This window comes from Panthera tigris, chromosome C2 (genome assembly GCF_018350195.1).
Source record: "Panthera tigris isolate Pti1 chromosome C2, P.tigris_Pti1_mat1.1, whole genome shotgun sequence".
In the NCBI taxonomy this organism is placed as follows: Eukaryota; Metazoa; Chordata; class Mammalia; order Carnivora; family Felidae; genus Panthera; species Panthera tigris.
In genome coordinates, this window is record NC_056668.1 from 11,852,367 (window position 1) to 11,879,520 (window position 27,154).

At 45.8% G+C, this 27,154-nt stretch overlaps 1 pseudogene; it reads right to left on the reverse strand.

Moving 5' to 3' along the window:
• Nucleotides 1–12,684: 12,684 nt before the first annotated feature.
• LOC102955154 lies at nt 12,685–13,442 on the reverse strand (annotated as a pseudogene).
• Nucleotides 13,443–27,154: the final 13,712 nt, after the last annotated feature.

A 27,154-nucleotide genomic window follows, 5' to 3' on the forward strand; every position in this document is an offset into this window, starting at 1 on the left:
AATATGTGGGGCCAAATGGAAAAGGGAAATTCCTGGTTGCACTTACTAAATCATACTTATTTTTAAAGACTTTACAATGACTTTTTGACTTAAGGTTTTTATTAAAATTTCCATTTCCTGTTGTCCAAATTGTTCTTGCAAACTGGTTGGAATAGGTTGCAGTTTTATATTTAAAACTATGGGCCCAAAACATTTCATGAACTGAAACAGTCCATCTGAAATATTTTAAAATATGTTGGTAGATCCCCCCACCCTAGCTTTTTTTTTTTTTTTTTTTTTTTTTTTTTTTTTTAATGTTTCAAAGGGGGTGGGCAGAGGGAGAGAGGAGAGAATCTTAAGCAGGTTCCCATGACCCTGGGACCAAGACCTGAACAGAAATCAAGAGTCAGAGGTTCAACAGGCTAAACCACCCAGATGCCCCTCCTCCACTTTTAAAAATGGGAAGCTAGAGTTTTTTTACAGATGCACACAGCATTTTTGGCAACATAAATCACATCCATATGGAAACACTCATGATGTACTTTTATTTTATTTTATTTTATTTTAATTTTTTATTTTTTCCAAATGTATTTTAAAATGCAAGAGTTACTCAGTTTTGTGGGTTCGAGCCCTCCCCCCCCCCCCACCCCGCATCAGTCTCCCTGGTTTGGGATTCTCTGTCTGCCTCTCTCTCTGCCCCTCCGCCACTCACACTGTCTCTTTCTCAAAATAAGTACACATAAAAAAATAATGTAAGAGTTATATATAGTATATGCCTATATAATTTCTTTTGATTTTCATTTGCTCCCAATAAAAGCAGTTTTTACTTAAAACATGAATTAATTTCCCCTGTGGTGCTAGTTCTGTGACCTTAGCCCAGAACTTGCCCTCCACCCCCTTTATTCAAGTCAAAATGATTCGTCAGAGGTTACACTGGGAGTTCTTCCATAAAACATCTTTTTTTAACTTTTTATTTTGAAATAATTTCAAATTTACAAGAATAGTCACAAAAGTAATGAAAATACCTCCCTACCCCTTTGCTCAGATTCACCAAATTGTTAACATTTTGCCACATTTGTACTCTCTCTCTCCAATTCAAATGGAATATTTCCCTGAACTTCTTTATGCTTTCTTTGATCTGTTACCTGCTCTTGGTTTTTCACAACACTGCCCCCCCCCTTTTTAATACAGGCCAATTATTTTATAGAACGCTACCTAATTTGGGCTTGTCCGATGCTCGTAAAGATTAGATTTAGATTACACAGTCCTGGCTGGAGTACTGCATAAATTGTGCGGTGTTCTCGGAGGTTATAGTTCATCACTATCCTTATTTATTACAATTTTTTTTTAACTAATAGATTTTATTTTTTGGAGCAGTTTTACATTTAAAGCTAGATTGAACAGAAGTCGGATGCTCAACGGACTGAGCCACCCAGGTACCCCTACCAGGGAGTTATATGGCAAACTTTCACATGATGAAGTTTAATTTTTGCTTCTTCGAACCTTCAGCCACATTTTCTAGACACCTTCTAATAGATTTGCTGACAAAGGAATAGGCATCATCATACAGTGGCAAGCAGAGCAAATATTTCCCTATGACATGCAGCTTTTTGGTTTTTGGCTGTTAAATGAGAACATCGAAGGCAGCTTCTAAACATTGTCATCAATTGTGAAACTTTGCAAAGACCTGGAGTGACCAAGTATCACATGACTTAAACAAATTCTTGAAACACTTGTAGAGGTTTGCTTTTATGGCCTTCCTACGGTAATGGTTCACACTGTCAATTGGCTAATATGATTTAGGGCAAGGTGAGTGGTTAATAAAATTGGCATAAAAGACATTTTTCAACTAGTCTTTGTGATGATTTTTTTTTCCTAACTCCTTTAAGGGTCTGATCAGATTGTCATTGTTTTTGCAACATAATGTGGTGCTAAAAAAGAAAAAAAGTTCGTACCACCAATGGAAGAGGAAGTTCTGACGTTCTCTTATTCACCGTGTTAATAATATTATCTTTTTTTTTTTAATTTTTTTTTTTAACGTTTATTTATTTTTGAGACAGAGAGAGACAGAGCATGAACGGGGGAGGGTCAGAGAGAGAGAGGGAGACACAGAATCTGAAACAGGCTCCGGGCTCCGAGCTGTCAGCACAGAGCCCGACGCGGGGCTCGAACTCACGGACCGCGAGATCATGACCTGAGCCGAAGTCGGATGCTTAACCGACTGAGCCACCCAGGCGCCCCAATAGTATTATCTTTAATTCCAGTTTATTTGCAAGAATCCATTCCTGAGTTACTTAAAACTAGTTAGTTAGAGCTAGCAAATGTAATCTGTCCACACCCTTAATGAGGCCAAGTAAACAGCTAGACATAGTCACAAACTTCAAAAGTGAGCAGGGGCGGGGCACCTGGGTGGCTCAGTCGGTTAAGCTCTGACTCTTGATGTCAGCTTGGGTCATGATCTCACAGTTCATGAGTCCCAGCCCTGCGTCAGGCTCTGCACAGATAGTGTGGAGCCTGCTTGGGATTCTGTCTCTCCCTATCTCTGCCCCTTCCCCATTTGCTCTCTCTCTCTCTCTCTCTCAAAATAAATAAACTTAAAAAAAAAGTGAATGGAGGAAAGCATCACCGCACATTTCCACTCTGTGATACTCCCAGTCTGCTTTCAAGTTGTCACACATCACTGAATGTGACATATGATCTTCTGACGTTTGGTCTAAGTGATGGTACTTGTGCTAGACCACATACCAAATAGTAACGAAACTTAATTTATTTCTTATTTATCAAGGCAAATTGAATTTCATCGGACCCCGGTAGGCCCTCTATTCCAACACAAACCCCAGCTTAGAAACTGCTGCTCTAGAATCTTCCAGAAGAATGAGTTTACTTTAGGCAGAGAGGATGGTACAGGAACCTAGGTGAGCAGTGACTAGCTGAGCAACAGTGGGGCGAACTTTCAGAGCGTCCAAATACTAGCTCCAGGATGGGCAGGGAGGAATCTCAGCAGCCCTGCTCTGGAATCTTCAGAATTGCCTTTCTCGTGAATGCTTTATCACCCTACTCCTTTCCTTATCCCAGCAGGCAGACAGTTACATAAGAAAATAACATTAAAACAAACGGTAGGGACACTCAACTGATTTGGTGGTGAAGGATATGGATTTTAGCAGGAGACCTGGGGTAAGAGGTGTTTAAGTGGAGACTGGGTGTATAAGTAGCAGACAGTGAGGAAAAGAAGAGGGAAGTGTTCCAAGCAAAGGGAACGCCATATTTGAAGCCTTGTGTTCAGTGTAGCTTGAGGTAAGGGTACTGCCTGCATATTCACTGCCCACATGGAGAAAAAGATACCTATTTGTGATACCCTGGAGGACAGCCCTGCCTTTCCCAGCTGGTAACTAAGCATCCTTAAAACAGAATACTGGAACTGGGGAGCCTGGGTGGCTCAGTTGGTCGAGCACAGACTTCAGCTCAGATCATGATCTCATGGTTTTGTGGGTTCGAGCCCTGCACCCGGCTCTGTGCTGACAGCTCGGAGCCTGGAGCCTGCTTCGGATTCCGTGTCTCCCTCTCTCTCTGCCCCTCCCCCTCTTGTGCTCTGTCTCTCAAAAAATAAATAATAAAAAAAAAATTTTTTTAAGCAAACAAGGAACACTGGAACGATTGGTTAAGAGTATGAGTTCTGAAGCTCACTTGACCTGGGTTGGTATGCCGGCTCCAACACTCTGGAACCTTGTGCAAGTTATTTCACCTTGTTTTCTTATGGGGACCATAAGAGTTTGCATGTCCTAGTGGTGCCGTGAGGATTCAGTGAATTAATGCATGTAGACTTTCGTTCAGTATCTGGCACATGGTGTTCAATAAATATTACTCTTCCCCACCCCCAGCGCCCCCAAACCATTGTGATTATTGTTTTTGTACGTCAGAAAGGCTCAGGGGGAAACTCTAGTTCTGCCAGAGAAAACTAGAAGGATCACATGGCCCCAGTGATCAAAACTTCATTCCCCAACCTCACCTGGGTTGAAATTTAAAACCTTCTGTACTCGCTGTAAGTCTTTGCCTCACCACTTCTCGTTCTCGACAGATCAGACTTCAGCTTCCCACCACCGAAACCTCAAACTCATTTGGACCTGCAGCCATGCCTTTCTTTCCTTCTGTGGCTGGGAACACATTCTTCCTTCAGTCAAACAATAATCTATCTGTAAGCAGCTATAGCTCTTACAGGTTCTATAGGTTCTTATAGGTTCTATAAGCAGCTCCTTTCTACATATGGGCTTCCACTGATGATCTTTCCCTTTCCCCATGACTTCATCCTCTCTTTGGTTCCTTCTCATCAACAGTGAAACATGCTCAAGTCTTTCCCATCTTAAACAAGGCACAGCCTTTCCTCTCTCCAGAAGCTGTCTACCATTCATAGCTACATTCATCCATACCCATCTGTATTTTCTCACTTCCCATGTATTCCTCAGCCCACTGAGTCTGGCTCTCTGTCCCCGCCATTGTGCTCAGCCTGTTCTCAGCAAGGTCACCAGCTAATTTCTGGCGTTAAAATCCATTAAGTCTTTGGCTGTCTGTCATGCTTGACTTCTTGATAGCAGTTAGTATATTTCGTTTCCTGTTCCCTTCCCCTTGGAGTCTCCTACTTTCACAGTTGTTTGCCTTTTCTTCTCTCTCTCTGCCCCTTCATGGTATTCTCCCTTGCAAACCCACTCCACTGCCTGTCACTTCAATATTGGTGTCACTCGCTGCTTTGTCTTAGCCTCCTCTCTTCTCCATTTAAGTGATATCCCCTCAAGGTGTCCTGCCCTGTACGAGTTCATTAGCTGTCATTTATGCTGATGGCGCCTCAAATTGTCTTTGGCTTAGATCTCCCTTCTGATATCCAGATTTTACATCCACCAACATATTGGAAGTACTCCCTGATGCAGTTTGAAGTGTTGGGGTTTGGAGCCGATGGCTAAGAAAAAATTCTCGAGAGGCCTTTGATGCAAAGAAGGTGGTTTTATTAAAGCAGGGGGACAGGAACCCGTGTGCAGAAAGAGCTGCACTTGGGTTGTGAGGAGTGACTGATTATAAAAGATTTTCTTTCCTAGGGAGGGGAGGGTGACGTTCGGGCTTCAGGAAATTGAGTCTGTAGGTTTCTGGAAGTTTGGCTATTGATAAAATTGCCTTTTTTCCTTGTAAACCATTAAGTCAGATGTAAACTTATAGAGACTCCTGTCCTGCGTGCCTGTGATCTCAATCAGTTAACCTTTTTTTTCCCTTTCCTTTGTTCTTGGGTGGCCTGAAGAACGTAACACAGATCCCACTGGGGCGGGGGGAGGGGGGCGGGTTGTTAGTTCCTGCCTTGCCCTCAGGTCGTCTTTGTTTCCCACTTCACTCCCCAGTTATTTTGCTCCCCATCTGAGGAGTCCAGTTCCAGGCCAAGGTCCTTTGTGTGATCTTTCAGTCCTGACCACGAGCAGTCACAAAGCTTTGCCTGGTGGGCGTCACGGGGGAAACTGCCCTCCCCACGCCAGACTTGGGGCACAGCTGTTGGTTCACAACCCTACCTGGAGCTTCCTGGGTATCATCTGAAACTGGCCCCCAATACCCGGAGGGCAGGGAGAGACTGAAGAAAGAGGCAGTTTTAATAAGCAAGGGGAATTTATTTATTTATTATTATTTTTTTAATATGAAATTTATTGTCAGATTGGTTTCCATACAACAGCCAGTGCTCATCCCAACAGGTGCCCTCCTCAATGCCCATCACCCGGCCTCCCCTCCCTCCCACCCCCCATCAACCCTCAGTTTATTCTCAGTTTTTAAGAGTCTCTTATGCGTTGGCTCCCTCCCTCTCTAACTTTTTTTTTTTCCTTCCCCTCCCGCATGGTCTTCTGTTTAAGTTTCTCAGGATCCACATAAAGTGAAAACATATGGTACCTGTCTTTCTCTGTATGACTTATTTCACTTAGCATAACACTCTCCAGTTCCATCCACGTTGCTACAAAGGGCCAGATTTCATTCTTTCTCATTGCCAAGTAGAATTCCATGCTGTATATAAACCACAATTTCTTTATCCATTCATCAGCTGGTGGACATTTAGGCTCTTTCCAGAATTTGGCTATTGTTGAAAGTGCTGCTGTCAACATTGGGGTACGAGCGCCCCTAGGCATCAGCACTCCTGTATCCCTCGGGTAAATTCCTAGCAGTGCTATTGCTGGGTCATAGGGTAGATCTATTTTTAATTTTTTGAGGAACCTCCACACTGTTTTCCAGAATGGCTGCACCAGTTTGCATTCCCACCAACAGTGCAAGAGGGTTCCCTTTTCTCCACATCCTCGCCAGCATCCATAGTCTCCTGATTTGTTCATTTTAGCCACTCTGACTGGCGTGAGGTGGTATCTGAGTGTGGTTTTGATTTGTATTTCCCTGATGAGGAGCGACGTTGAGCATCTTTTCATGGGCCTGTTGGCCATCCGGATGTCTTCTTTAGAGAAGTGTCTATTCATGTTTTCTGCCCATTTCTTCACTGGAATATTTGTTTTTTGGGTGTGGAGTTTGGTGAGCTCTTTATAGATTTTGGATACTAGCCCTTTGTCCGATATGTCATTTGCAAATATCTTCTCCCATCCGTCGGTTGCCTTTTAGTTTTGTTGATTGTTTCCTTGGCAGTGCAGAAGCTTTTTATCTTCATGAGGTCCCAATGGTTCATTTTAAGCAAGGTGGATTTACAAATGAGGCTTGTCTTGGACGGCAGCAAGATGAATGGATCCCCACCCTCCCGCCCTGAAACCAAATCTTGATAGAGGCCCTAACTGGGTTCAGTCCCATACACCATGCGGGGGGCTTTCAATAGTGTGTCATGATCTCAAGACTGTGTCCTTGGAGCAAGGCGAGCCAAACCCACATTCCAAGGAGCCTCTGAGAGGCCTGGTCCAGCTCACGGGTCAGTGGGCGGTCATGCCTTTTTGATGGCATTCCCTGATGACAGCAGGGCACTGCCGTCTGAGAGAGGGCGTTGCAGACAAAAACTCGGGCCGCCCCGGGACAGCCAGGCTCAGATACATATTTGTAATCCAGAAACCTCCAGGTGGATTCACTGCCTTTCCACTCTCCCCAGTCTCTTTTGCTCGGAAGCCTCTGTCGGTGAGAGAGCTCTCCCACCCCGGGTGCTTCACCTACTCCACTTCCCTGAGCACTTCTGGGGGAAAAGGGAGCACTGCAAGCCGGTTCGCCTCTCTTGTTTGGCCTGGGGCAGGACATGAATACAGCCTTGCTTTTTGTTGCACTTGGGCTCTTGTCCTAGCTGACTCCCTGGACACTCGATTGCTTGACATCACTCAGCGGGCCCTTCCCATTTGAAAACCTGGAGTCTCTCCTCAGCTGAAGGAAACGGAGCTTGTGGGCTTTTTGGATCTGTGGGTTTTTAGTTTTTATCAAGTTTAGAAAATTATCTACCATGACTTCTTCAAACATGTTTTTTTCTTTCCCTCCCTCTCTTTCTTCTCTTTCCAAATACACATATATTAGGTTGCTGGAAATTCTGGTGTAGCTCGCTGGGATCCTTCCCTCCCCTCCCCTCCCCTTCCCCTCCCCTCCTCTCCCTCCCCTCCCCTTTTCTTTTCTTTTCTTCCTCCCTGGCTTTAGTTTTGGGTAGTTTCTGTTGCAATGTGATCCAGTGCACTGATCTTTTCTTCTGCAGTGTCTAATCTCTGTTAACCCTAATTCAGTATATTTTCCATCTCTGACGTTGTGTTTTTTCATCTCTAGAAGTTTGATTTGGGTTTTTAAAAATAAATTATGTTTTGTTTTTTAATTTCTTTTTTTAGCATTTATTTATTATTGAGAGAGAGAAAGAGAGCAAGTGAGCATAAGCATGGGAGGGGCAGAGAGGGGGGAGACACAGAATCCGAAGCAGGCTCCAGGCTCTGAGCAAGCTGTCAGCACAGAGCCTGATGCAGGGCTCGAACTCATGAACTGCAAGATCATGACCTGAGCTGAAGTTGGACACTCAACCAACTGAGCCACCCAGGTACCCCCAAAATAAATTATGTTTAATAAATAAGTTAAAAAATAAACTTATTATTTAACAAATAAGTTAAAAATAAACGTATTATTTAATAAATAAGTTTAAAAATAAATTTTCATGTCTCACTTTAACATGCTAATGCTTTCCTCTACCTTCTTGAACATATGAAATATGATTTCAGTAACTGTTTTAATATTCTGAGTTGCTAATTCTATTTATTGTTTCTATTGACTTCTTTTCCTTCTCATTCTGTGTTGTATTTTCCTGCCTCTTTGCATGCCTGGCAATTTTTGTTTGGATGACAGACACTGTAAATATTACATTATTGGGTATTGGAAATTTCTGTAATCCTATAAATATGCTTCAGTTTCATTCTGGGATGTAGTTAAGTTACTTGGAAATAGTTTTGTCCTCTTGAGGCTTGTTTTGTTAGGTGGTACTAGAGAAGTGTTATTTAAAAACAATTTTTTTTAATGTTTATTTATTTTTGAGAGAGAGAGAGAGTGTGTGCGTGTGTGCACGCATGAGTCAGAGAGAGGCAAAGAGAGAGGGAGACACGGAATTTGAAGCAGGCTCCAGGCTCCGAGCTGTCAGCACAGAGCCCGATGCGGGGCCTGAACTCACGGACCGCGAGATCATGACCTGAGCCGAAGTTGGAGGCTTAACCGACTGAACCACCCAGGCGCCCCCAAGGAAGTGTTTAATGGGGGGCTAAATTTGCCCCACTCATATTCTCCTGAGTACTCTTCCCAATGCCCCATGAATTATGAGGCTTTCCACTCTGGCCGGTGAACCATTCCCATCGTGTAAGAGCCTGTTGGGTTGGTCATCTTTGTTTTTTGGGGGGTGGATCTTTCCCTCGCTTCCAGTTGCCTCACAATACATGCTCTGATCACTTCATGTGACCAGATACCTCGGGGGACCCTTTGCAGACCTCCAGAGCTTTCTCTGTGCGCGGCATTGTCCTCTCTGGCACTGTGCCCTGTCAGATCCGGCTGTCTCAGCTTGCTTGGGCTCCGTATTCTCAATTCACAAGACTCTGGCTTCCTCCCTCCTGTGCCGAGGGCTGGAAATTATCTCCAGGAAGTCAGCTTGGGCAATTACAGAGCTTATCTTGTTTGTTTTTCCTTTCTCAGCAGTGCTGTCTTGAGCTGCCTATTATTATCTAACAATTATCTATCTAAAATATATTTTGTCTTTTTGCGTATTGATAATTTAAGTCAGGAGAGTGAATCTGGCCTGCGTTATTCCACGCTAGCCAGAAACAGAAGCCCCATTGTTGTACTATTTTTTTTTAAGTTTATTTATTTTGAGAGAGAGAGACGGAGCGTGGGAGTGGGGGAGGGGCAGAGAGAGAGAATCCTAAGCAGGCTTCACACTGTCAGCAGAGAGCCTGAGTGGGGCTCGAACCCCCGAACTATGAGATCATGGCCAGAGCCAGATGCTTAACCGACTGAGCCACCCAGGTGTCCCAGGAGGTACTATTTTTTAGATACTTTCTCCTTTCCATTTTTTCTGCTTTTTTCCTTCGTAGTAGAACGTTGTACTTCCCTGATTCGCCCTTTATGTCTCTTAATCTGTTCTCTCTAGTTTTTAGCTCTTTGTATTTTTGCCCTTGATTCTGATTTCCTTGACCTCTAATGAAAATTTTATTTCTGCAATTATGTGTTTAATTTTCAAAAGTATTTCCTTATTGTTCTTTTTTAAAAAAAACAACATCCTGTCTTTGTTTTATGGATACTCTACCATGTCACGTCTTTTAGAATTTGTTTTTGTGACATTCTCTTCTTTCTAACTTTCTAATTCTTCAAGAGTCAATTTGTTCTGTTTGCTTATTTTTTTTGCCTTTCTCCCTTATGCTGCTAGTTTTTCTCATTGTCTGGTGGTTTTTAGGTGTCCGTTTATATTTAAAAAGACCAAAGGCTGGGGAGCCACGGTTAAGCATCCGACTTCAGCATAGGTCATGATCTCACCACTTGGGAGTTTGAGTCCCGCATCAGGTCCTGTACTGACAGCTCAGAGCCTGGAGCCTGCTTCACATACTGTGTCTCCCTCTTTCTCTGCCCCTCTCCCACTCACGTTCTGTCTCTTTCTCTCAAAAATAAATAAACATTAAAAAAATTTTTTTTAAAGGCAAAAGGCTATTTTTTCCTTTTCAAAAGACCCACAAACCTGATGCTTGTGCACCGTAACTGATGTCTTATTTAGCAGGATAAATTGTGTGTCCGAGGCAATAAAAGGTCATCAACCCCAACAGTAGGCTCTTCTCAGTACAACTGCTGAGACCACAAAATTGTGAGCTGGAGGCACAAAGGAAGCAGTGGTGAGACATGTGTACCCATCTGTTTCTTATCTGATTTCGATCATTCGAAAAGCTTATTTGCTGCTTCAGGAATGAAACAAAATAAAACTCCGTCTCAAGCAGTGGCTCTTCATTTTCCAGTTTTAGACCTGGACCCGACTTTATCGTTCGACCTTGCAGGTACTAATGCTATGGGAGATCAATCCGTGACACCTGGGATCCCCTTTACTTGTCTGTGTACGTCAGGCAGCATTTTCTGGTGGCAAGTACCTGGACCTCTGTTGGACGGGCGCCAGAAGTTCTTAGGAATGACGTGTGGGGGTATAAATACCCCAGTTCCCTCACCCCTTGGCCAGTCCATTTCTGAGGAATGTGCTCTACGCCAGTTCCCTAAGCTTCGCCACGGGATGAAGATTTACTCACCCACCTTGAGAGCTGCCTTATTGGCAGTTTTCCCTTCCGGGTATCACTTCCCCTCCCATTCTGGTGCTGTCCGGCACCCCCCAGAAAAACTACGTGATCTCAGCTGTCATCTCAGGATCTTCTTGGTTGTGAGGGGGTGGGGTGGTCATCCAATTAAGGTCAATGGGAATATGGGCCAAAGGTTGACACCCTTCCCATACCTCTTTAACACCAAAAGCCCTACTCTCCTCTCTCTAAAAGTTCATTAGGAGATATTGATCAAGAGGAACAAATTCCCACTCTTGTGCTTCTTATAATGTGTTCGATCTGGCTTGTGGCAGGAAGAATTCGGACACCCAGAACCTGCAGAGTTGTCTCTTAGACTGTTAAACCACAACAAACACAAATCTTCAAGACTAGTTGAAATGTAGGCTCCCGCTGTCACAAAGAATCTCTTCTGCTGATGATGGGGTTTCATATCTGTTTATCTCTACTATAACAAGGTACTTTTCTACTCCTGAAAAGCCAGAAAGCTGCAGTAACACAAAAACCTGCACATTTTATACTCGATTAGCAAAGTAGGTATATTTTCAGGCAGTGACTCTCAAAGTTGGGTATGCAGCAAGATTACCTGAGGGCTTATTAAAACACAGATTAAACTACTGGGCCTCACCCCAAGAGTCCCTGATCCAGCAGATCTGGGTGGGACCAGAGAGTCTGTGCTTCTCGTAAGTTTCCGGGGGATTGTTCTTGTCCAGGGAACACGCTTCCGGAACAATTGCTGTAGGGCGTTGATGTTCTTCTTCCCCTAGCTTAGACGATTATATTTTACAGTCTGTTCTCTTCAAGGGATCTTCTAATATGATCTATGTAGGTTTCCATATAATTATATTGAAGCTAGTAGATTGTCAAGGTAATTTATTAGTGATGATAGGATATTTAGAGTTTTCTACCTATATAGTCATCTTTGGGCTAGCATATTCTACATTGGCTGCTCTTTGAACCTAGTGAAATATTAACCTAATTCATTTAGTTTTGAGTTTTCATGTTCATTTTTTGTTGTGGAACAGTTTTTATATCCACTCAGAGTTGCAGCAGTGGCTTACTCTTGTCTTTGTGGAAGCTTCCTGTCTTCTGTACGACTCTTAGCCGTGGGGATGCCTGGGTGGTTTGGTGGGTTAAGCATCCAACTCTTTTTTTTTTTTTTTTTAATTTATTAAATATTTATTTATTTTTGAGAGAGAGAGACAGAGACAGAGTGTGAGCAAGGGAGGGGCAGAGAGAGAGGGAGGCACAGAATCTGAAACAGGCTCCAGGCTCTGAGCCGTCAGCACAGAGCCCGACGCGGGGCTTGAACTCACGAACCGTGAGATCCTGACCTGAGCCAAAGTCGGATGCTTAACCGACTGAGCCACCCAGGTGTCCCAGCATCCGACTCTTGATTTCGGCTCAGGTCATGAGCTCATGGCTGTGGGATACAGCCCGGTGTCAGACTCTGCCCTGAGCATGGTGTCTGCTTGGGATTCTGTCTCCCTCTCCCTCCGGCCCTCCTCTGCTCACATTTCTCTATCTCTCAAAATACATAAGTAAACATTAAAAAAAAAAAAAAGACTCTTGGCCCTGGCTTGGGAGGGAAGAAGGGGGGGATGGTAAGGAGTGTGGGGAGGAGGGAGAGAAAGCAAGGGGTAGAGGGGGCAGCCAGGGTTCCTGTATTTCTGGGCAAATGCAAACCCTCTTTTCCAGTAGGGTGGCAGCGTGGAGGGCCCAGGTAGAGAAGTGATATCTGTCACGTCCCCGGCCACCACGCAGGAGCCCAGTGCTGGAAGCTGGGTCCAAGTACACAGAGGGGAATCTTGGGAATCCAAACAAAAGCCCAAAGCCAAGGCCTTTATTCTAAGAAAAGTCCTCTTTGCTGTCCAAAGGGAGCCACCCTGCACTTTTATTTCTTGTAGAATAACAATCTGTCCCTTGCCCTCCTTTGTCTGCATTCACAGCAAAATAAACAGTGAGACAGCTGCTCCCCCAGCGGGGCAGTGGTTCCCTGCGTCCTGGCCTCAAGCCCCTGTCAGCCATAGTCTTACCCCCTCTGATTCTTCTGATTCTCCTGCCAGCTGGGACGCGCTCTCAGCCAAGTCATCTCCCGGCCGCTGGAACCTCCTGGACTGCACATCCTACGTGTATTTGATGGTTACCTTGAATTCAGCCATCTCACACTCAAAAAGCTTCAGCACACGGGCCTGCTCTGGGGTCAGCACGTTGCCCTCCTTGCACACCTTGGACAGGCCCAGTTGCCTCCTCTGTGGCTCCATGGGGGGGGGGGCTTGCTTCAGCCCCCCCCCCCCCGGGTCCAGGGTCACGGTGAAAGTTGCTTTGCTTCCAGCTCTGGCGAAGTCCATTTCCCTGTGTCTCCTGAACCACTTTCACCTCGTCCTGCGGTAGGTGAAAAGGGGACAGACGTCACCCCTGAACCTCTGGCTGACCTGACGCAGGGTGTCTTTGTACTGGTCAGATGGCCTTCATACCAAGGCAGCCATCATCACTTGTGTTTTTGCCAAAGAACGTCTGGCTATGTTGCCCGGCGTTCTGGATGTCCTTCCACTGGCTGGATTCCTGGAGACCAGCCACGGAGACGCTGAAACGGTACTCGTGCATGTCCACACACTTCCAAAGCTCTCCTGTCAGGTTCTAGTTCAGTTCTAAGCCTTTCTTGGCAGTTTTGGTGAAGGAAACTTTCTTGTCGTGCTTGGATCTGGCCATCGCACCGCAGGTAGAGGCAGCGGAAGGTGGTCTACGTCATTTAACTTCATTTAACGTAATTTTTAAAAAAAATTAAAAAGATTTTGTTTTTAAGGAATCTCTACAGCCAGTGTGGGGCTCAAACCTACAACCCCCAAGATCAAGAGTTGTGTGCTCCACCAACGGAGCCAAGAAGGTGCCCCCTCATTTAATTTAATTTAATTTAATTTTTGTTTAATTAAATTTACAACCTTTAATTTTAAACACCAAGGAGCAGTCTCCTTCTTTTCAGATGTAACACTTAATTAGCACATCCGAATATTTTGCGCATACAGTGGGGATTCGTTTCCAGTCTTTTCAGGACACTTTTTACACACGTAAAGTGACAGGCTTTGAAGCCAAAGCTCTGATCTCTTCCTTAATCCTGATGCAATTGCGTTGTATTTCCAGAATAAAGACGGAGGTCCCCTGAGGAGTTTCTGGGAAGTTCTGGGGACGCTGATGCCAGGCAAGGACGGAGAGAGAAAAAGGGAACCATGTCAGCTGAGTGGCCAGCAGTCGATAGTCAAGAGGGCCACCCGAAAAGCCTAATCACATGGTGGGGACCTGGAGGGTCGAGGCTCTGGGCAGGTCAGAGAGGAGAAGGAAAGCAGGAGCAAGGCAGCTTGGAAGGCAGGGGGCTGGGGGACAAAGCGCGAGGGAAAGCAAAAAGCACGGCCTGAGTTGGAAGAGGCAAAGCAGAAGTCGCCTGCCATTAACCCTAATCGTGCGATATCCTGCAGTTTTATGTAAGAAGAGACATCGTGGCATTCAGTTGCTGTGTTGAAGAGCAAGGTATGAAAAAGAAGTTTAGAGCCGATTTTACATGAAACATTGTTAGATGGGTGGGGCACGTTCCTTATAGCTTATGTCACATGGGCCATTGTCCATGTGGCCTCTGTTACGAATCTTTTGCTTAGGTTCACTCATAAAAGGAGAAGGGGAAGGGGAAGGAGGAGGAGGAGGAGGAGGAGGAGGAGGAGGAGGGGGAAAGGAAAAGGAGAAGAAGGAGGTAGGAGGGGGAGAGGGAGGGGGGAGGCGAAAGAGGAGGAGAAAAACAGGACTTGGTGGAGAAATGTAATTTATCTCATGACAAATACACGATAAGGGATGCTTGTTCTTGGAAGCTGAACTTGCCCAGCGCATTGTAAAATGAACACACTTGTGATATTTCTCCCGCTTCCGGATCTAGGCAGCCCGTGCCACGACCGCACCAGTGTGTCTTTCGATCCACTATTAGCTTAGGGTCCTTTTGCTAGTCAGAAAGCACTGGATTCTAGTCTTAGATTTATCTTGCAAGCCTGTTCAAAAGAACATTGCCTACAGCTACCCAAATGTCCATTGGTGGATGAGTGGATGGAAGCCAGACGTAAGAGGTCACATATTACGTGATTCCATTCATGTGAACTACCCAGAATAAGTAAATGCATAGAGACAGAAAGGAGATAGGTGGTCTCCAGGGACGGGATGGGGGAGTACAGGAGCGATTACTTAATGTGTGGGGGTTTGGGGGGGTGACGAAAATGGTGGTACTCGAAATGGGTGGTGGTCGCATAACATTGTGAAGGTACTAAATGCCACTGAATTGTACACATTTCAATGGTTAATTTTATGTGAATTTCATCCCCCTTAAAAAAAAGAGAGAGAGAATATCGCCCGTGGCACATCAGATTCCAATATAATGTGAAGTTCTGTTCCTCCGTGGCTGGCACTCAACCTCCCTCTCCCAGAGTGCCTGGGGGTGAGTTTCTCAGATGCTTCTTCCAGCATCTCTAACCTCACAGCCAAGGAGGGAAGCCTGACTCATGGAATGAGAGCAGTCTCTTAATGGCCGTCTCTGCTTTGCTGTCTCGCCCGCCACTTCCTTGCAGTGTATCAATAGATTTCTGTCTCCTTTGTTCTACCTTGGGTGCATTCTTGCACCGCCTGCCCGCGGGCTTCCACCCCGTTGGGTCACCCCACATTTGGTGGCTCCCATCCGATTGGGAGATCCCACATGAGTGGCCTCCCCCACCCCCAGCATTTGGTGGACCGCACATGGAGAGCCTTGGGCAGCCGGAGCTCTCCCTGGATTCTCCGGGAATTTCTCGGGACTGTCTCTCGGTGGACCGACTCTGGTAGTTCTTGGCAGTTCTTGGCGAACTGATGACCTCCCGCGGAGGTTGACTCCTCAGTGAGGATCCAAAGCGCCAGGGGGATCCAGCTGGCCACGCTTGCCGGAATGGATGAAGGATTTTGCCTTTTGCTCTTGGAAGGGATCCTTCCCTCCCTCTCCTCTCTCTCTCTCTCTCTCTCTCTCTCTCTCTCTCTCATTTAATGTTTATTTTTGAGAGAGGGAGAGGGAGACAGAACATGAGCATGGGAGGGACAGAGAGAGAGAGAGAGAGAGAGAGAGGAGACACAGAATCCGAATCAGGCTCCAGACTCTGGGCTGTCATGTCAGCACAGAGCCCGATCTGGGACTTGAACTCACAAACCGTGAGATCATGACCTGAGCTGAAGTCAGCCGCTCAACCTACTGAGCCACCCAGGTGCCCCCCCCGCCCCGCCCCGCCCTGCCCTTTCTTCAGACAACTGAAGATCTCTGAGCAGGGCAGCTCCCTGGTGTGGTCTGAAGGTCTGAGAACAAATAAGTTGGACTGTCTACACCTTTGAGGGCAAAGGACCCCTTTGCTCCACCTTCTCCTTCCATCCCCTGAGGTCCATTCTGCAGGTGCGGGGAGGAGGGGGGCGGGGGGTGGGCAGCTGGCAGGGGTGGCTCCCGGGAGAATTCGCACATGTTCCAGGCTCGCTTGGGACCCTTTCCTGCCACAGGCTGACTTTCAGCTGCCTTAGATCTTAAAACCAAAACCAAAACCCTAATACAAGGTAGACTCCTGTGATGAAGGCAGAGGCAAAGGGGCATGGGCAGGAGAGAGAAAGGAAGGAGGCAGGTAGAATCTCAGCCACGAATTCTGCATTGTAGAACGAATGAAAGAGGATGGATGGGAAAGTGCTAACATTTCCACACAGGGAAGAAACAGATGCTGTAAAAGTCCTAGCTGTGGGTACAGATATAATTGAGTCACAAATCGAACAGTTTAGGAGGGGTTGTATGTGTGCTGATTCCAAATCAGGTACGTGTGTTGTCCAAGACTCTGCAGATGGGAAATCCTAGAAGTAATACAGCCACCGGGAAAAGGGCCACAGAAGACTTTATCTCTGGATCTGAAGTTGCCACTGATTTACTGGATGACCCCGGGCATTCATTCATTCATTCATTCATGTATTCAACAAGTAGATCTTGAACACCTATTAAGTGCTAAGAAGTACCCTTCTAAGGGCTAGGGATCCAGCAGGGAACAAGACGCACAAAGTTTCTTCTTTCGTGGAACCTAGAGTCTAGCGTGGACCCAGACAAATGTGCAAAGACATATTTGTTGAACCGAAACGGCCTAATATCATGTCAAGTAGTGATGTGTGCTATGAAAAAAAAGAAAAAGCAGGATGAGAGACGGTGAGAAGGAAGGTCTCTCCCCAGAGGAGACACTGCAGCAGAAAGGCAATGAAATGAGTAGGCTGTATAAGCAGAGCGTGTTCTGGGCGCAGAGGCTCTGGGACATACCCATGCTCGCACATTCCAGGCACGGCCACGAGGACAGAGCATATGAATGCAGAGACAAGAAGGCCAGGCCAGTAGTGTGTAGGGCCTGCAGGCAATGAGAAGGGTGTGTGTTTTCAAGCCGCATCTCTGCCGTTGTATGTGTTAATCCTTCACTCCCCGTATTGCCAAACAACATTCCATTGTACGCATATACCACATTTTACTTATCCATTCCTCAGTTGATGAATATTTGGGTTTTTTCTACTTTCTGGCTACTACAAATGCAAGCTCTTGTACGGACATAGGTTCTCCTCTCCCTTTGGCCACATACCTAAGAGTGAAATCACCCGGTCACGTAGTGATTCTATGCGATCTTTGAAAGACCGGCCAGACCGTTTTCTGAGGTGGCCGCCCCGTTTCACAACCCCACCGGCAATAAATGAGGGTTCTGATGTCTCCCCATCTCTTCGAACACTTATTGGATGTCTCTTTCATTATAGCATCTTGGAGGGTATCCAGTGGAATCTCACTGTGGTGTGCCTTTCCTTTCCCTGATGGCCACTGAGCAACTTCTCGTGTGCACCTTGGCCATTGGTTCATCTTCTTTGGAGGAACGTCTATATGGACCCTTTGCCCATTTTCAAATTGGGTTATTTGTCTTTTCATTGCCTTTGAAATCCTCGCAAGCTCCAGTTCTACCCAATGCCACACAAAAGGTCCCTCAAATTAAGAAGCTCTGGACTCTAGAACTAGACTCTGGGGCCAACCCAGGACAGGATCAGCAGGTGACCTTGGGGAAGAAGAGGTGTGATCACACCCGGTGCTTATGTCTCTCCCGGTTCACAGTGACCCTGGACTTACCCCATTTTAATAGTTTAATGTCCAAAGGGCTTTTGTACACTACAAGGAACCTACACTAAATTGTTATTTGTTTTTAAATTTAAAACAATGTTTTAAATTTATTTATTTATTTTGGGGGGTGGGAGAGAGAGGGAGAGAGAGAGAGAGAGAAAGCATGAGTGGGAGAGGGGCAGAGAGAGAAAGAATTCCCCGAAGGCTCCAAGCTGTCAGAGCAGAGACTGACGCGGGGCTCGAACCCACGAACTGGGAGACCATGACCTGAATGAACTGGGAGATCATGACCTGAGCCCAAACCAAGAGTTGGATGCTTAACCGAATGAGCCACCCAAGTGCCCCTGTTATTTGTTTTTAGATAGTTAATGGTTGTCTAAATACTCACATTCTGCTTAGATAACTATTATATCAAAAAATGATTTTACAGATTAGAGCTCCGCAAACATTTTAATAGAGATAAAAACGTAATGAATTAAACTCTTCCAAATGAAAACTTGATGCGAATTACAAACCAATACATTGATTATTCTTCCAAATGCTTTACACATCTCAAAAATCTGATACATGTGAAGACGATTATAAAATGTTAAGTATAAACCCTAAAAAGCCTTTTTGCAAAAAAATGCCAATTGTCATGGATCTAAATTTGCTTCTTCATTATCTTTGCTCATATTCTTATCCTTTTTCATATGGCTTCCCTGGGGTGCTGGAGGCTTTCCATCTGCCCCCCCCCCCCCCCCCCAGAACGCCTCTCACCTCATCTGCCCTGCCCTGTGCTCTGGGAGACTTGTATAAAATGCATCAACAGATTCCTTTATCCCTGTCTTTGGATTTTGTTAGTGGAAGGCATCAGCTCAAGATTTGGGGGTGGCAGAACAGTGAAGTGGGCTCCTTTCCTGAAGGAGTCTCCGTGAGTTGGCTGTGTCTCTCAACAAGAAGCCATATATCCTGCCACTGACCCCAACTCTCTGTGGGGTGATGGTTCCTCCCTTTCTCCTCCAGGCCTGGACCCAATAAGCTCCCCATGCTAGTTGACTTGGGGCATCCGAGTGACCTTTGCTGACCCAGTGAGGGTGACCAATACAGATTTAGAGTTGAAGGCACAGAACCAGGGACAGAAGACTTGGGTCTGCCATCCAGGGGATTCTGTTCAAGTAGAATAGGCTCTTTATCTTTTTTATGGCTAGCTTTTGTCCCTTACAGGAGGACCTGCCCAGGTTATTGGCTCTAACCGGTTTTGCTTTGATTTGTGTGGTGTGTCCTTAGTCTTATAATTCTTTGAAACATAATGCTGTTTGGATGTCTCGTCTTTGAAAGGAGAGCCTGATAGAAGACGATGTCTAGTTACATGAGTGTTTGTGATACAACCGACATAAAAGATATTTCATAATTGCTTTTGTCCCCATGGCACTTATTGCAATCTGTCACGTGACGTATTTACGTATGCTCATTGTCCACGGTGTTAGTCGGAGTTCTCTAGAACAGCAGCACCAAGCAGATTAATTGCAGGAATTATCTCACATTAAATCGTGGAGGCTGAGGAGTCCCACGGTCTGCTCTTGGCAAGCTGGAGCCCCAGGAAAGCTGATGGTGTAGGTTTCAGTTCACGTGCAGAGGAAGACCAATGTTGAAGCTCACAATAAATTCTCTCTTTTGTTCTATTTAGGCCTCCAGCGGATTAGATGATCTGCTTTCCTCAGTCTACAGAATCAGATGTTAATCTCATCCCCAAACACCCCACCCCCAAACACTGTGGGGTGGGGTTTGGCTAAACCCAGAATGATGTTTAGCCAAATATCTGAGCACCCCCTGTCCCGGTCACGTTGACACGTAAAATTAACCATCACATCTTTCTCCCTTCACTGAAATGTAAGTCGCATGAAGGCAGGGACTCTGCCACAGTCATCTTCTGTTGTATTCCTGGCATTTAGAACCTCACCTGGCACCAAGTAGTTGCTCAGCAAATAGTTGTTGAGTGAATGAATGAAGCTAGCCCCTCTCTCACTGAATTGATGAGAAACCCGAGGCGCGGGACGGTGCATGGTCAGCGGGTTAATGGCTAAGTTGGGACTCCGTCTCAGGGGGCTGTATCAGTTATCTGTTGCTGCATAACAAATAACCCCACACTCAATAGCTTAAAACAACACTCATCTCATAGTTTCTGTAGATCAGAATTCGGGCACAGCTTAGCTGGCTTCTCTGTTCAAGGTCTCCCAAGGTATCAGCCAGGGCTAGTGTCCACTGGGGCAGAACCCATTTTGAAGCTCACATGGTTGTTGGAAGAACTCAGTTTCTCTAAAAAAACCTTTTTGTTACTGTTTTTATTTATTTTGAGAGAGAGAGAGAGAGAGAGGGAAACTATGAATGGGGGAGGGGCAGAGAGAGAGAGAGGGGGAGACAGAGAATACGAAGCAAGCTCCAGGCTCTGACCTTTCAGCACACGGGGCTCGAACCCACGAACTGTGAAATCGTGACCTGAGCTGAAGGTGGATGCTCAACCAACTGAGCCACCCAGGGGCCCCGAACTCAGTTTCTTTAGGGTTGTTGGACTGAGGACCTCAAGTCTTTGCTGGAGGCAACTCCAGTGCCTTGCCACGGGGGCCTTTCTCCCATGGCTGCTTGCTTCTTCAATGTGTGTGGGCCAAGAAGGCAATAGAGAGAGCCTCCTAGCAAAATGGAAGCTACCATCATCTGTAACTAAAATACAGACGTGGTGTCCCTTCGACTTTGCCACATTCTACCGAGGGATAGGTACCATCCATACTCAAGAGGAAGGGATTCCTCAGAGGGGTGAATACCAGGAGATGGGGATCACAGGTGGCCTTCTTAGCCCGCCTGTCACAGATGGGTACGAGCACAGACGCTGGAGTCAGACCACCTAGGTTCAGATCCCTGCTGTCGCTTCTTCCCTGCGTGATCTCAGGTAAGTCACTCAGTCTCTCTCCGTTTCGGTTTCAGCCTTTGAAAAGTGAGGCAAATAAGAATAACTGGTTCATAGGGTTGTTGTGGGAATTGAGTAAAAAATGCGAACATGCTGACAACTGGGTCTGTGCATAGAGATTGCTGACTGGGGATTGGCTGTTATCCAGCGCCGCCCCCCCCCACCCCCCCGGGCACGGGTGCAATGCGGGCCCCCAAAGGAGGGGGAGCCTCAGCTACCCTGTGTTTCCTGTTTGTGCAGAATTATTGGATCCAATCTAGGGTCTGTCCCTATCATGGTTTCTCCTGCCCAGAGGCTTTACTCTCATTGTGTAGTCTTTTGGGTACATTTGTAGTCACAAACCAAGGGCAGTGAGTCTGGACTCATAAAGTGCTGGCCCACTGGTAGTAGGTGCTCCGTGAAGAGTTCTGATGGGCCCGGAAACAAAGGCATTGTTGGGGGTCTGCTCGGACCGGGCGGGAGCAGTGAAGCAGCCAGGAGACAGATGCGAACTTGACTCAGGGAGAAAATCACGTGAAGTTTCCATCGCTTGAGACAGACCTTTTATTGAGTTAATTAATTAACTTATTTTCATTTTTCAAGGAAGTGGCTTGGCTTGAGCATTGTCTGAATTAGAGAGCTCAGGATTTGAGACAACTCGCGGAAATCTGCGGCTGAAGGGGGGTATCAGGTTCCCATACGATGAATCGGGACCTCCTGCTCTCGCTCCTTCCCATTGTAAACGCTAAGAAGAGGCTATACCTGGTCAGCCTTTCACCACAAGGTTAGTTTCCTGTGGCCACCTTAAGAAATCACAGCAAACCGGGGCGCTTGGGTGGCTCAGTCGGTTGAGTGTCCGACTCTTAATCTCAACTCAGGTTATGATCTCACAGTTTGTCGCATCGAGCCCCCCGTCTGACTCTGTGCTTACAGCACGGAGCCTGCTTGGGATTCTCTCTCTCTTTCTCTCCTTCTCTCTCTCAATATAAATAAACACTAAAAAAAAAGAAAGAGAAAGAAAGAAAGAAAGAAGAAAGAAAGATTACAGCAAACTGAGTGGTTTAAAATGACAAAAATTTATTTTCTCATGGTTCTAGAGACTAGAAGTCTGAAAGCAAGATGTGGCAGGGCTGTGCTCCTTCCAAAGGTTCTGGGTAGGATTATACCTAGTTTCTGATGGTGGCCTGCAATCCTTGGCATTTCTTGGCTTGTAGAACATTTGTTCCAACATCTGCTTGCAAATTCACATGACCTTCTTCCTGTGTTTGTCTGTGTATCTCTTCTTAGAAGGACATCAGGCAATGCACTAGAGTCTACCCTAATCTAGTATGACCTCATCTTAAATCAATTAATTACATCTGCCAAGATGCTATTTTCAAATAAGGCCACATTCTGAGGTTTTGGGTGGACATGAATTTTGGATGGGCTTTATTCAACCCAGTGCAATTGCCCATAAGTTTTATATATTCATCTTCGCTAGCTACAAATCATTTCTCATTATGGCTCTGAGGTCCTCTGGAATCTAGAGCCATGGGCAATTTATTATATTCTAATTCTAGGATTCATTCTCTCTCCTGCCCATCATGATTTTTTAATTGAAGTGTAGTCGACACGCGATGTCACGTTAGTTTCAAGCGTTCCGCAATTCTCTACTCTGCGCTCACCATGATAAGTGTAGTTACCATCTGTCACCGTACAATGTCATTACAATGTTAGTGACTGATTCTCAGCGCTGTGCTTTTCAACCCCATGACTTACGTATTTTATAACTGGAAGCCTGTACCTCTTAACCCCCTTCACCTATTTTGGCCATTCGCCCAATCCCCTCCCCTCTGGCCACCATCAGTCCGTTCTCTGTATTTACGATTTTGTTTCTGGTTTTTGTTTGTTCACGTATGTTGCTTTTTGGATTCCACATATAAATGAAATCGTATCCTATTTGTCTTTCTCTGTCTGAATTACTTCACTTAAGGGCATACCCTCTAGGTTCATCCGTGTTGTCCCAAATGGCAAGATCTCGTTCTTTTTTATAGCTGAGTAATATTCCGTTGTATATATACGTACCTCATTTTCTTTATCCGTTCGTCTATTGATGGACACTTAGGTTGCTTCCATAACTTGGTTATTGTAAACAATACTACAATAAACATAGAAGTGCATGTATCTTTTTAAATTAGTATTTTCATATTTAAAACAAATTTTACAGAGAGAGAGAGAGAGGGCATGCGCTGAAGTGAAGGGCAGAGGGAGAGAGAGAGAATCTCAAGCAGGCTCTGTGTGGATCCTGACTCGGGGCTCGATTTCACAACCCTGAGATCACAACCCTGAGCCAAAACCAAGAGTCGGATGCTCAACTGACTGAGCCACCCAGGATCAGTTCAGTGTTTTCATTTTCTTTGGGTAAAAACCCAGTAGTGGAATTACTGGAATTACTGAATCATATGGTGATTCTATTTTTTATATTTTGAGAAACCTCCATACTGTTCCCACAGCGGCTATACCAGTTTGCATTTCCACCAACAGTGCACGAGGCTGTCTTTTTCTCCACGTCCTTGCCAACACTTGTTATTTCTTGTCTTTTTGATATTAGCCATCCTGACAGGCGCGAGGTGATATCTCATTGTGGTTTTGATTTGCGCCTCCCTGACGATGGGTGATGTTGAGCATCTCTTCATGTGTCTGCTGGCCAGTTGTTGGTCTTCTTTGGAAAAACGCCTGTGCAGGTCCTCTGCCCATTTTTAATCAGATTCTTTGTTTTATTGGTGTTGAGGCGTATACATTATGTATATATTTTGGAGACTAGCCCTCTAGGATTCATTCTCGATTAGGACAAAACTATGGGATAAAGTGAGCTCGTCTGTGAGCACACAACCAGTGACCGTGAGTCTTGGGATGGGCCATCTGAAATTCTGCCTCCTCTGAGCATTGAAAATGGCTTTATAGACACCCAGCGAGGTAGGGTATCATATCTAAGGCTCCTTAGACGTCATTGCGTCCAGCTCAAACTGCAACCCAGTTCAGCCCTGACTGATCACCTTCATGCTGGAAGGAGACCATCACCTTCTGAGGCTGCTTGTTGCCTCTAAGGCCAAAGGGATGGATGGATGGATGGTCTTCCTTCCAGGAGCTGAAGTCTGCCTCCTCAAGCCCAGCTGCACTGTTCTGCCTTCTCATTAATCCTTCACAAGACAGCCGAGGACAGGTCAGCCCCCATCACACCTCTGTTTCTTTTAAAAACATCCCTATTCTGCCACCCTTTCCATTTTTTTTTTGAACGTTTATTCATTTTTGAGAGACAGTGAGAGACAGAGCAGGGGCAGGGGAGAGGCAGAGAGAGAGGGAGACACAGAATCGGAAGTAGGCTCCAGGCTCGGAGCTGTCAGCACAGAGCCTGACGTGGGGCTCGAACTCACGAACTGCAAGATCATGACCTGAGGCGAAGTCGGACACGTAGCCAACTGAGCCACCCAGGCGCCCCAGCTGCCACCCTTTTCACCGTGTGTGGCAGGTTTTCACTGTGGTACCAGGACCAAAATATAATTTTCCATATATGATCTGACAAAGGCCCTGTATACTTAGCGTTTCCTCTTTTTTTTTTTCAAGTTTTTATTTTGAAATAATTTGAAACTGATAGTGAAAAAGAACTCCCTCATGTCCTTAACCCAGGTGCACTGGCTGGTGTTTCTCTAGAAAACAGGATGGGCCAATGTCAACACTGTGGAGGGCTCAGCAGGTGGTCCTCGGCGCCCGCACACTGGGATTCGGAGAATGCAAGAACAGGTTACCTCGCTTTCTAGGAGACACACGGTTACCACTGGATGAGTTTGAGGTCAAATACATTCCCTAGCTCATTTTCAATTCTTGCTTTCTTTGCAGCACTCAGTCATGAGAAACTTCAGTTCAGGGGCATCTGGGTGACTCAGTTGGTTAAGCATCTCGCTCTTGATTTTTGCTCAAGTCATGATCTCTCGGTTCGGGAGTTCGAGCCCCGCGCAGGGCTCTGTGCTGACAGCTCAGAGCCTGGAGCTTGCTTCGGATTCTGTGCCTTCTTCTCTCTCCACCCCTACCCTGCTCACGCTCTGTCTCTCTCTCTCTCAAAAATAAATAAACATTAAAAAAAAGAAGAAAGAAAGAAAGAAAGAAAGAAAGAAAGAAAGAAAGAAACCTCAATTCAATGAATAACCCCTGGTAAGGGTATCTTGTTGGTTTTAGTCAACCATTGATTGTCAAAGTCTTGTTGAATATCTCATTTGACATGCTCATTGCTCACCTCAGCTTTGTCTTATCTGCACATTTGAAAGGAATGGCTTCCAGAACGTTATTCTATCTGTGGATTCTTTATGCTGTGTGAAGTCATTAACTATTTGCTTTGTTGGCCACAATTCCTTCTAATTAATTACTGCCTCGGCTATCTTTCCTCCTATTTTCCACCTGGTTCTCACTAACATGTCGTTACATGACCTGCCAAAATCCAGATATGCATTGTCAACTGTAGCAATTTCCAATCTCTGTTCCTTGACTGGCACCTGTATTTATGGGTCCTCTTCCAAATAAGGATCTTATGAAATGTTTAAAAATGATCTGTGCCATATTCGCCTTCTGGGACAATGCCCTGCATGAGTCAGTTTACTATATGCCCTGAAGAATCCCGCAATAGTAATATGTTTTCAAACTCATTTTGTTTAACCCGGGGCTTCCCCAGTTCCTCCATGATCACTCCCCTTGTTTTGGTTACCATTTTAAGGAACACTAGTGTTGTGAGAAACCCTGTGAAGGACAAACTGAAAGATCTCACTAATTCACCGTATAAGTCACCTAGTCCGTGGAAAGAAACGAGGCCACGTTGACAGGATTCAAAACCGTCCATTCAATAATTCATCCTCGATATTAACTTTTTTTCCTGGTGAATCAGACTTAATCTTAACGGTTTATCGTTTCCCGAATCTTTCTTTCCCCACCCCCCCCACCCCCTTTCTGAAAATGTGGTAACTCTTTGTCTGCGTCCACGGTGTCGGCAACTTCTCACTCACTATAATTCGAATCCCCAATCTTGTTGACCAAGGGATCGGTCGCACGTTGCAAGTTCTGTTAGCCTGTGAGGCAGCGTCCGAGTCCAGACGTGTTGTCTTTGCCCTGGAGGGCTCTCTGAGCAACTCTTCTTGGCATCTCACGTTTCTCGGTTCGGTGCTGTGTATACAGCAGGCGCTTAATACATGATCTTCCTTTCCAGGCTTGTGCAAGACCTTCAGAAATCTGAGCCGGCTGAGCCTTCCCGATGACGTCTTTGAACTATAAAGAAGTGGTGTGGCCGCCCCGGGGCCACCAGTTATTTTCTCCTACCGTCTGCCTCAGTTCGCCTCAGCTGCCACAGCTGAGTCCCACAGCCTGGGCGGCTCCGTCCGACAGCGGACATTTCTTTCTCACGGCTCTGGAGGTTGGAAGTCAGAGACAAAGGTGTTGACAGAGTCGGTCTCTCCTGAGGCTTCTCTCCTTGGCTAGCAGATGACCGTCTTCTTGCTGTGTCTTCATGAGGCCCTTTCTTTGCACACATCCGTGTTGTGTCTCTCTGCGTCCTGATCTCCTCTTCTCTTAAGGACACCAGGTGCATGGTATGGGGGCCCCACCCTGAAGACCTCATTTTAACTCAGTCACCTCTTTAACGGGTCCATCTCCAAACACAGTCACATTCTGAGACACCGGAGGTCAGGGCCTCAACACGGGAACTTTCGGGTAGACACAATTCGGCTTATAACGCGATGTGGTTTTGTTTTTTTCTTTCTTTCTCATTTTATTCCTTTCTTGAATCATTTGCACTTGAATCAGATTTCTGTACCTTGGGAACCCCCCCATCCTGCTGGAGTCAGTAGAATCCCTGATCTTGAAATCATCCCTCTTTCTCTCTAAACAGCCGCCTGCTTTCTTAAAGCCTTGAGTTCGTGCCCCATTGTCCGGTGTCCCGTCCGTCCCCGCTGTGAATTCCAACAAAACACGTGATGCGGGGTGAGCCCTTGAGCCTGTGTCTTAGCCGCCTCATCTGAATATAGGGGGAGTACAACGGGGCCACAGTACACAGGGGGTGGGGGGTTGGAAGGACTTAGAGCAACGCCCGACAAACGTGAGCCCTTGACATACATTAGCAATGATTATATTATTATTCTTATCATTTTTAAAGTTTATTAATTTTTTTTTTGAAATTTACATCCAAGTTAGTTAACATATATTGCAATAATGATTTCAGGAGTAGCATCCAGTGATTCATTCCCTACATCTAATACCCCGTGCTCATCCCAACAAGTGCCCTCCTTAATGCCCCTCACCCGTTTAGCCCATACGCCC